This window comes from Bombus pascuorum, chromosome 12, assembly GCF_905332965.1.
Source record: "Bombus pascuorum chromosome 12, iyBomPasc1.1, whole genome shotgun sequence".
Taxonomy (NCBI): domain Eukaryota; kingdom Metazoa; phylum Arthropoda; class Insecta; order Hymenoptera; family Apidae; genus Bombus; species Bombus pascuorum.
The window spans coordinates 10,892,277-10,904,802 of record NC_083499.1 but is presented as its reverse complement, the minus strand read 5'-3'; the positions used below and the strand labels follow the sequence as shown (position 1 = coordinate 10,904,802).

Genomic DNA, 12,526 nt, shown 5'->3' with positions numbered 1-12,526 from the left:
ATTAGACGTAGAATTAGTGATACGAGGTGATAACATATTCACTTTGTCGGTCATATTTTAGATAATCGACAAGGTCAAGGAAAAAAGAAATGAGTAAGGACCTGCATTTTTATAAATCATTTCAATTAGACGTAGAATTAGTGATACGAGGTGATAATATATTCACTTTGTCGGTCATATTTTAGATAATCGACAAGGTCAAGGAAAAAAGAAATGAGTAAGGACCTGCATTTTTATAAATCATTTCAATTAGACGTAGAATTAGTGATACGAGGTGATAATATATTCACTTTGTCGGTCATATTTTAGATAATCGACAAGATCAAGGAAAAAAGAGATGAGTAAAGACCTGCATTTTTATAAATCATTTCAATTAAACGTAGAATTAGTGATATGAAGTGATAATATATTCACTTTGTCGGTCATATTTTAGATGATCGACAAGGTCAAGGAAAAAAGAGATGAGTAAGGACCTGCATTTTTATAAATCATCTCAATTAGACGTAGAATTAGTGATATGAGGTCATATTTTAGATAATCGACAAGGTCAAGGAAAAAAGAGATGAGTAAGGACCTGCATTTTTATAAATCATTTCAATTAGACGTAGAATTAGTGATACGAGGTGATAATATATTCACTTTGTCGGTCATATTTTAGATGATCGACAAGGTCAAGGAAAAAAGAGATGAGTAAGGACCTGCATTTTTATAAATCATCTCAATTAGACGTAGAATTAGTGATACGAGGTCATATTTTAGATAATCGACAAGGTCAAGATAAAAAGAGATGAGTAAGGACCTGCATTTTTATAAATCATCTCAATTAGACGTAGAATTAGTGATACGAGGTGATAATATGTTCACTTTGTCGGTCATATTTTAGATAATCGACAAGGTCAAGAAAAAAAGAGAAGAGTAAGGACCTCTTATTTGGAAGAACTGGAAATCATTAAAAAAAAGATCAATTCACCCTTCAAAAAAGGAAACAGGATTGCATTTGGGAGAAAGAATTGATCGTAACCACGTAACCGAGAAGTTGAAAGCTGAGTTGCAGATCGCGTGCACTGAGACGAAAAAGACCTTGAATCGCATCGTACATCTCATTCGCGTGATGTAGCCTTAATTTGGAATAAATACACACACGTGCGCGCGCACACACACATTCTTGTCAAGGTGTAAACGTAGTCTGCATCGTTTTGAAATCTTACATAACTAGAATATTTTAAGCTTATGAAAATGAAATATTAATCCCTGTATTTAAACATACAGATAAGAAAAAGAGTTCTGAACTATAAGGACATAGGTTCAGGACTATAGGGACATGGGTATGTACCATACAACAAATAGCGATAAAGATTCATGTTTTTAAAACTGTAAATAATTTTTCGTCCTAATGAACATTAACACAATTTTTCGTCTGGCCACTCCTTCTTTTTTTATAATTACAGACGATTCCTGTAAAATAAATAATACCCGTTTCATACGCGTTTATCCCTATTTTTCGTCCGATCGAACGAAATCGTTGAGCAATTATTTCAAAAATACAAATAACTTTCATTTATTATTTATTAACTTTTAATTTATTAACTTCCATAAACACTGACGCGGAACCGCGAATCGAACTAGCATCGGTAGATATCGTAGCTAAAAAAAATATGTGCTATCTCCGACCATAATAATTTTTGCCATTATATTAAATAGTGTAATGGTATTAGCATTGATAACTTGAGAGAAAATTACATTCCGTCGAAGAGGAGTGTTCCAGACGGAGGTTCGCCTTTCCTTGGTCTCCTTCTCTTTTCCAGGCATCGGTGCTTCGTTCAATATCGAATGATTTATTTCGAGGCTCCGGTCGGCCAGATGAATCTGACGTGTTCGAAAGCCGTACATAAAAAAGCTGCTCCATTCGTAAATTATATTTAATAGCGTGGCTTCGCATGCACAGTCGCTGGTTAATTCCGTTCTGGCGTCGCGACTGTCGCTCTCTTATCGTTCGTCATTTGATTCGATACGTGCTCGAGCCACGATAATTCATAATTTAGTCCTCGATGAAAAATTATCGGTCGGCTGTCCGAGGATGGTGATTTAATGTCACCAGAAGGAATTGTAATTCTAGCATGCGCTCTCTAATTACGTGTCAGACATATACTATTAATACTTATCAACCTCCCGCCTCTTTTGATACATGCTTCCAGACATTGTTCAATAACAAACAACATATACAATGTATAGTAAGATTCTCTCGCTGGAGATCACGAAAAAACCCGCTGATCGAACACTGCAACTTCGCAAGTGACAACGTGTCATTTTCAGTTCTCGCATATTTATACATACAGTAAAGCGTAATTCCTTTTAAGGAAAAACTCTAGTAAGAGAATCATCCTGTGTTCTGTTCTGTGTCCTTTCGTTCAAAATTTCTTAAGCAAATCAATCTTTCTCAAAACATATAAAAGGTCAACTTAAAATTTCAACCGAGTGGCTAATAATCTGCTACGATGTTTGTCGTTTGATACGATTGTAACAGAAGATCTGAAAAAAGAAGGAGCTTCTGTTGAATAAATCAAATCGAGAAACGACCCGAAATGAACGTTACAGAAGTATAGAATTTATAATAACTTTAAAAAAATATAGAATCGAATAGTAGCAAATGAGAAATGTTGTCAAATCTGTTCTTTTGCGTTTAGTTCTAATGTTACAAACTTACAAAAATTCGAGAATAAGCACCGACCTTGTAACGGATATCCGTTGTCACGTTCTACGCGAAACATACTGTTTCACGGCCGAAAAAGAGAGTAGAAATATCGCTGAGCGCTTTCGAAAATAGGATTCGCAGCTGCACCCGCGCTTGCAACGGCTTGCGGTAATTGCCATAACTTCCGGTAATACTAACAATCGCGTGGCGTTACTAAAGTGCGATTCGTCGTGAACAGTAGCACCACTCTAAATATAATGTATCGATAAACGACGGTTTTTCTTTTCTTTCCCTTCGCCCACGGTTGTGTTATTGTTTATAAGTAGCTATACTAGTTATCGTCACGTGGCCCAGTGCGTCACATTGACAAGTTCCAAGAATCACACCCTCCTTTTCGATGTAACATTGATTTCTATCTTTATTTCTAATTTTTTACTGGAAAATATAACATACAACTCCTGTTCATAAGTACGAGGATATATACAGACACATAAACTTTACTTGGAAAATTATCAACTAATTGTTAAAACATTGTACTGTAATAAATAATTAATTAATTAAACGATAAATATCTTTCTCGGAAGCTAGAAAGAAATCGGGCATGACCGGGTTAAAATTTGTCATAACAAATTTCTGCCTGAATCACACTTTCTTAATTAGGTTTCTGAAAATATAAATTTACATAAATATCCACAGTTTATTTATTACTGTGTATATAACCATGTTATAAGAAAGTATAGTATTGCTCCTAATTTATGATTCATGAATTGTACAACTTTGCAAATAATATTATTTTAACTTTGCAAGAGGATCCTGATAATGTTACTGCTAATATTATTAGAAGCATCCGCTGAGCACGGAGTGTAGAAACAAATTCAACTGCGTCTAGCGAGTGTTACTATTTGTAATCGTATAGCTGTGAAACGTCTCAAAGCTCTGAATTAACTACCGGTCATTGGCGTCGTCGAACATTTACGATTCAATGGTTAATTAGTTGTTCCGTGCACAGTGTATCCAACCGTGTAGATGTTTTATACGCGACTATTGAACCATTTGTATAAATAGCCGAGTTGAGCGATTTATCGCAATGCAGGAGAAAATTACGCGCTTTTTTGTGCTACCTCTTAACTCATATTCGATTTATGAAATGAGATCGAATATTTCAAAGAAATAAATTTTCCAATCTTTCTACGAGGTTGCAGTTTACCGTACACTTTAATTTCAATTACTCATCTTTGTAATCTGTTTTATATTGTAGTATAGTAGAGTCTTGATTATTTGAACTAATCAGTTTCAGAAGAAACAGGATAATCGAAAATAACGATTGCAATTTTGATTGGGTTTCGTAAAAAAAAAAAAAGAAATGAAAATTTATTATTATAAAATATATTTATTATAAAAATATTCTTAAAATATACGGTACTAATTTCATTATGATAAATTATGCACCAATAGAAACATTAAAACAATCAAATAAAATCGTAAGTAGAGGTAGCAGTGACCGGTTGCATCATACGAAACTATCCTTTCAGCTTGTTCATCGAAATTACAATAGCCGAAGTCGGCACGAAATGGCTGAAAACTTGTCATATTATTCGAAAGTCTTTCAAAGTTGAGGCGGTTCAAACGGTCACTTTACGACAGGGTACCGACGCCGCACAATACCGGCCCTCTTAGTTTTACATATCGTAAAGTGCGTGCACGAGCTAAAGAATGCATATAAATCGGCTCGCCTGCTGTTATGTCTCCGGCGTGCAAAGGCCCGTTTACCATTTTATGCCTTTCGGTCATTTAAACTTCCTCTCTCTTTCGTTTCGTCACTACCCCTCTTTTGCTTCGCTCCTTTTCTATCGTGAAGTCTCCTTGAAATTAAGAGAAAAAGGAAATCCCAAAACTTATCATCTTTGAGACGAAAATGAGGAACTCGACGAAGTGACTCGAGAAGCGAATATGTTGTTCGAAACACATAAATTCTATATTTGTGATAATTCGTTCGCAAATTCAGGTATTATATTTTGTCTGAATATACGATATCGGTTTTTGGAGTAGAAATGGTTAAAAGACGTATGCCTCGATTATGTCTCAGATATACTAATACTTTATACTTAAGAAAGTAATAAGAAACTGATTTTTTAAAAAGTAGCAAAGACTTCAGCAAAGTTATCAAAAAATCTCTTCAACCTAACTGTAATCTTCGGAATTATGTGAGTTGATTACCTCTGCTTTTCTGCCAAAAATAAATTATTTACTTCCATAAGTTTATTTATCGTGGAGCTTGTAACACAAGTAACAGGAGATTCCAAGGTAAATTTTAAAAAGTGATGCTTGTAACTTTACTCTTCTGTATATATTTTCCAATTTTGACGTTGATCATTGTGGCTTCTGAATCGATTATACGTGTGTGCGAATTTCCAATTTTACGAATAACATGTAACACGAGGTTCTCCTTTCTCCTTACAACTTACTTTTTTATCTCGTTGCTCTTACATTCACTTTCTTATTTTCTTTTCACAATTTACGCTATTGCCATGTTACAAGTCGTTAGGACAAAAGTTAATTAAAGAGTCTAAGGAGAAAAGGAGCGTTGAACGATATGGCAACATTCACCTTACCGACCTAAGTTCTTGCCTTCGACAGCTTTAATTTCGGAGAAGATGGTTTTATGTTTTATCTCGATTCTTTTTTCTTTCCTCGAAGACTGATTTTACGATAGCACGCATACCTTATTTTTTCCGCAATTTACGGAACAAGAATTCTCGACCACTCGAGCTCGTATCTTTTATGAAGAAAAGCAAAAGAGAACCAAACTGTATTACTGTACGAAGAAATTTCGATGGTAACGATGACCATTCCCAACCACAGCGAACGCTCAACGACGTATAAACATAGTCATCCTTCGTATAGAACGATTATTCGATGATACTTAACTACAGTCACTCTTAATAACATAAGGGCTAATGGTGGTCACGTGAAATTCACTGGAAAGTATCAAAGATCGTATCGTTTTATAGAGGAGTGTAAAAATTTCTGATCACATAGGGATTCAATAATTTCTGTTCCAAAAGCTACATTAATTTTATTAAATTAAATACAATAAAAATTAAAAATTTAATGATGAAAAAATGCACAGAATGAGCAAGACACGTACAAAATATGAAATATCGAAAGTATAACACTCTTTGCAATATTCGGTAGGTCGAACAATTCTCTACCAAAGTCCCATTGTTTTGGATATATTTATAAAACTATGAATTCGCGTAAATATCCGTAGTGCAAATATCGTTAATGTCAATTAAAAGTCAGAATAAAGCATAATACGTTATTGCCTCTTTTAGAAGAAGCTTTCGATATGTCTTCCTTTCTTTTATTTGAATGCACACTCGCAGGTGTAAATTATGAACAGACACATTGTTCAATATGCAGAACAGTTTTTTTACTAATTGTTAAAACGTCCCACTAGTTCCCCTAATTACTTAATATTTCAACTTTATAATTTATATCCTCTTCAATTTACGAAACGATATATTCCACTGTATGTGCAATATAAATTAATGCTCTTGAACCTAAAGAGTTTGTCAAAACAGGATAACTCAGAATAACAAATTTTTAATGATACTCGGCAGGATACATGTGTAAATTGTAAATATGAGTTATAGATAATAAATAATTGCTAAACTAATGATGCCAAGTTGAATTTCACGATCAGAAGGAGTTAAAATTAAATGATTTAATTTGAATCTAATCCACGCTCTTCTGATACCTGTAACCCAACTATACATATAGCAATTAGAGATTAGTAACATACTAATTTAATTCTACGATCGTTTTATTTAAATCCATCATAGAAGGATACTGATTACATCTACAGGATATATCGCAAGGAATACCATACACTTTAATTTCATTGTCTTTATCATTTCACGAATACTTATTATAAAAGAAGCTATAGCTGACGCTTATAAAAGTGTTACTAACTCTGAAGGATCTTAAAATCTTAATTTGAACCTATGCATATAAATTCATAATGGGAGGCAGGAGGAAAAGGAACATTGGATATACATGAAACTTACTAGGCTAATTAACATACGTTTCATTAAAAAAGAATAAGAACGATCGGAGATTGTAGCAGTTTAAGGCTACAGAAAAAATAATTTCATCGGTGGGAGTCATTACAAGTATAAAAACTCTAGACTTCCCCAATAGGTTGATCAGCTTATCCATTTCATTAATCATTCGTCGGTGGTAATTAAAATAAACTAATAATCGGCAAAGCAAATGTTCTTCATCTTTAATTGCAAGCAACACAATGTACACATATAATACGTACACGTGGCACAATAGCCAAAATTAATTAGTATTCGGCGGACGCACAGATCATTATCAATAGGTATGTGCGTATCGGTAGCAGGAATCATCTCTCAACGCATCGTGTATATTGTTCCCGGCCGGAAGATGGATAAAACATGTATCGTTAGGGCCTTCACGTACCTTGTACGCGGCCTAGAAAAGAAGATGCACCGATGATCATCCTATGAAATTATATATAAGGAAGCGTCAATATCGATTAATTAGTGCCGCTTGTTGAGAAATCGTTTAAAGATACGCTCAAATCAAGCGAGCGAATGCTCTGTTCTTTCCTTTCTTTAGAAAAATTCAAGCGAAAACGAGGAATCTTTTAGCTTTCGGCGATTGTTTGTTGAATTAAAAATCGAACATCTGAAAGAATGTTCTGAAAATGTTTGTTCGATAATTTCAACTGTGGAATAAGCGAGCGAATAGTGTTTTCATCGTTTCATGGAGCATTAATAACAAATGTTTGTTTAAATATTGTTTAAATTTAAATGATTCATTCGATATACATAGATATACAAAGACTAACCAGATTTTATGCCTCAGTGACTTTGTATTTTTTTTCTGATAATTAACACAGGAAATTTATAATAAGACAATTCTGGTATAATTCTTTAATAAATCAAGCCTTTTCACCTACGTACGAGAAACATGATCTATTTGAAGAAGTCTCTACATATAGATAGAAACTTTTAATGGAATAATTCTTGTATCATTTCTCGAGATAAACGCAATTAGAGTACAATTATGAATATAATTTTTATATCTCGTGCTATAACAAAATGTAAAAATTCACGTTCCATGTAATTTCCTAAATATATCGAATCCTTTGAAATTATTCTGCAAATTCTATTTCTAACGATCGATTCAGAAAAGACGAAAGTTTTCAAAGCAGGTGAAAATAATTGTGAAAATATTCAACAGATGGTTAAAAGTTACCAATAAGGACGATAAAAATATACGTTGTTCAATAAAATACGAGTTTCATGAGAGATACGTTGCTTGTAAATCTTTTCGAAGCTTTGCCACGAACTTTTTTCGAACAACCGGTACTAGTATTATTTGGTTCGCGTCAGATTAAAAGTAGCACATATCTCGCAAACGGATATTTAATCATCGAGTTGGACGTTAAAACATAAATCTTGTATATGATAAGCGACGTGTTAATCGTCAAATTTATTAAGCAGTCTCTGAATAACTTGTTCGATCGAATGAGAGAAATCGAACTGCTGTGAAATGGGTTACTGCTTGATTTACAATCTCATTTGATACGATTTCATTTCTCGATAGCTGGATACCGTACATTAAACTAAAAAACAACAAATGTAAGATTTCCCTTTGAGATATTATTTCCATAACTACCTATGGTGTTTTTCAGAGAAATTTATTTTTCCATCAATTTTCAATATATTTTAGAAAACGTAAACACCTGTACGTGGCAATAAAAACATTTCCCTTTTGTACAAAAAAACATATAAAATTTGTATAAACGATCTTTCTTCAAGATAATAAGATGAACAGTCGACACGTGCGCGTAATTTTACGTAGAATGTACAATTTCTTTTGCTAATCGAACGATTCGAACGATTCGCTGTTTATTATGATGTTTTTGTTCTATAAATAATCGATATTGAAAAAGTTCGCTAGTATTACAAATTGCTCGGAAAAGGAAAAAACGATAATAATGAATTGGTGATAAGAATCAACGAACAACTCATAACACAGCGACTGATATATGCGGAGACTGACTCGAGGCGTTCTATCTTCGCATAATCACAGGCTTATTACGCAAACTGCGCCGATGCACGCACAGTTGTAGAGCACGGGATGATGTGGGAATCACGCTACCACCGCTGAGAAGTAGATAGAGTTCTGCAAACGTAACGTGTAAAAAATCACAGTTGTAAAAATGTTAACGTCATCCATGACTTGTATTATTATAATGAAATCGATTATGAAAATGTCTATGCACAATTCATAATTTTGAGAATATCGCTGAGAAAATGAAGTCTAAATGGAAATTTGTTTTGATGGAAGTTCTCGAGTCTCTTTAAAATTGTGTAGAACGTTCGAGATTACAGTGAAATAATAAAACGTGTTTTAAAAAAGTCGTATGACTACAACGAAAACATGTTAAATAAATCGTACAAAAGTTAATAACGCGTGTTGAAAAAAGCCGTGTAAAAAGAGCCTCGAGTGTATGTAAAGAAATACAGCTGAAAAGCACCAGACACTTGTTGCAAATTTCATATTATACTAATATAGCAGTAAATATTATAAACCAGTTTTCGCATAATGTTACTAATTTATAATTATAGGGTATTTACATATTAACTAGTATAACCGGTTCAATTCGATTTGCATGTATGGTGATCACGCAAGCGAAGATTTAAATATATATAAAAGTTGTAATAGAAAATTTTTCATTTTCTTATAATTGTTTCTAGACTAAAAACAAAGAAAGCAATCACTTATAATTGTTTTCTCGTATATACATCAAATTCTAGTAATAGTTAGGTGAAACTGCACAAAAACAGCTGAATGATCGTGATGTTCATTACGTAAGCCCGATCAATTGCATTGTGAAGGATGTAAGTAAGTCATAAGTGACATTGATAAAAATATCAGATAAAGCGCTCCAAATTGTAGTTGTGACAGAACGGTTGAACATTTCGCTTGATAAATACGCGTGCTATAGTTAGCCGCGAATGCATTTGCGATAAGCGACTGCAACGTACATTGTAGCGGCTAATGTCAAGGAAATTCAACTCTTCTATGCATGTACTGTACGTTCTACACTCGCGTCTATGCGAATACAAGAGCGTAAGAGCACACAACCGGCTGCACACAGCAAAATATACACTTACAATTAGTAGATCACGAGACGTGATCGCCCCGAGGAAACCGTACGCTAGCGATGGGAATGATACGATATCGATCGGAGCGATCGAAATGAGAAATTTGCGTAGGCATTGATTAACTCTCGTATAGCCGAAACTGGATCGTTATTGCATCGAATATTTTATTTTATAACGATAACATTTTATCTTGTATAACTTTTCCTCGTTCAGTGTATTCTGTGCACATATGGATATATAATATCATAAATTATAAATTAATTTGTTGACAGTTAAAATAATTCCGACGCAGAAATTGAAAGGAACTAAGACCACAATCAAAAATTACTTTTCTAAACTGGAATTCAAAATTTTAGCACTTTGTGCAAACATTTTGCATATATAAAGGCTACTACTATTATGTGTGTGTATATATATATATGACGTGTATCTTAAAAAGAAAAAAAAGCGCAAGAAGGAATGAAAAAACAATCGTATTGTTAAGAATCATAAAAAGATGCAAATATCACATTGAAACGCAAAACAGACATAAATGTGTATACATAGGAGTGTGTCATTCGGCAACTAACGAAGCTACGTAGCTATAATATTGGCGAAGCTATCGAGATATAATTTCTATTGGACGAGGCTTACATTTTCAGAAATTTCAAATCGTAAGAACAATATAAACACCGACAAAATTTTACATCAACTTGCTTCGATTACCTGCTGCAAGTAACTATCGCTCGTGCAAACACACCGACGATAGTTCCATCGTTCGTAGTGTCAGTGCGCATGTCGCATAGCATCCTTTTCTAACGCGATGCGGAACGTATCTCGCTTTATCACTCGTCTTGGTTTAATCTTAAGCTTTCAGTTACGCAAGGCTACCGTAAAAATTGCCAATTCTCAGACAGATTACGTCTACATTGCTCGAAGATCGCCGTTACTATTGCATTTTTTGCTATTATATCGTTTTGCAGTTACTCTCTTTTCTAATCAATTGTTATCATTTATTAATAAAAATTCATCTTTCCCATATATCTGATTAAAAACGTTAACTGGTGATAATTTCGCGTGCCACCTCAGTCGCACACAAATCTTTGCCCCCTCTGAGCTACATTTCTGCACGTCTTCTTCCGACTTCTTTTCATTGCCAGACAGGGCGTTCTACTTCAACTTCTCGTAAGAGAAACATCATCGGATATAACGCACAAACCTTTATACTTTATAGGCAGTATAATCGAGAAATATTTCACTTGTGCGAAATAATTCGCACGAATTCTGAACGTTTTAGAAAATATTTGAAATTATAATGATTGTATCTAATTACATTAAAATAGGCGTGAAATTTTTCTTTTTTTTTTTTTTTTTTTTTTTTTTTTTTTTTTTTTCTTCCCTCGAAGGAGGGCGATAATTCCTTGGTAATACTTTGTAACTTATCTATAAATCGATTTTTAACGCATATGTTGTCAACTGATAGTTACGAGTGCTTTACACATGGCATTATTGTTTGATATAGCAAATCATTGCTCTTTAATACGACTTTTTCCTGATAACATTTATATTTTTGATATAAACAATTATATTTTCAAATAGCTGTAATTTTCTTTATAATTTTAGACAGATTTAGATATATAAATTACCACCAATTTGAGGTGTGATTTACAATTAATAATTGCAAATGATATTAACAATTTACAATGATAACAATTTTAATAAGTTATAATTATAAAAATATTCTTGTGGGATATACCCGACAATATTACTTCAAAGATTCTCAAAACTATCGTACATATTTAAAGAGAAGATTTCCTCGTTATAACTTTGAGAGGATCGCTACACTGCAACTACTGGATAGCATTGACTTGATACGAATGAATAACGTGTAACCAGTTTGTTTCCAACCTATTAACTCGCATAGACGAAACAATTTGTCATGTCGGTTATGGATATTTTTCAAATAGTAATTTATTTTTTTAAGGATTATTTCTTTTTGAACGCGTCTATTTACGCATATATTTATGCGTATATTTTATATTTTTATTAAACGTATGTTACACCATTCCATGAAATCTCACTTATCCGATCTGGCTTTAATCGATCTTCGCTTAAACCGGCTATATTTTCTTTGGAAGGAATTCCAGGAATAAATAAAGAAACCCCATGAAGAAAACCTTAATCGAACGAGTGACTAGATACATTCTACGAATTTAATTACGAAATAAAATAAAATGAACAAACTTGAAATCTAGCAAATTATAATGTAATTTAGTTTTTTAATACGAAAACGAAGCTCAACAATTATTATGGTCTTAAAATACGAACGAATATTTATCGAATAAATTCCTAATCTTCAACGTAGTTAGCTACTATTTTTCAATATAGCAGCAATATTGTAGAATCAGTGTTCAATGTATACATATTCCTAAATATATTACATGTGTATAAATAATTATAATTAAAATCGTACGGTGAAGATAGGATGGGATTATACGTATAATCTTAATTCGATCTCAATAAAAGCGAACATTATTTGTTGACGTTAGATGTTTGCACACGTAAAGTGGAATATTTTAAATTCCTTTTTTATGATTCAAAGCATTCAAGAGTCAATCGATGAACATTATACACGAGTCTAATCTAA

General features: G+C 33.2%; 1 protein-coding gene across 6 annotated transcripts in view; it reads right to left on the bottom strand.

Annotated features, from left to right (window-relative positions):
* Positions 1 to 12,526, bottom strand: part of LOC132912979 (doublesex- and mab-3-related transcription factor A2) — a 100,875-nt gene that overhangs the window by 26,642 nt on the left and 61,707 nt on the right. The gene's annotated exons all lie outside the window — the stretch shown is intronic.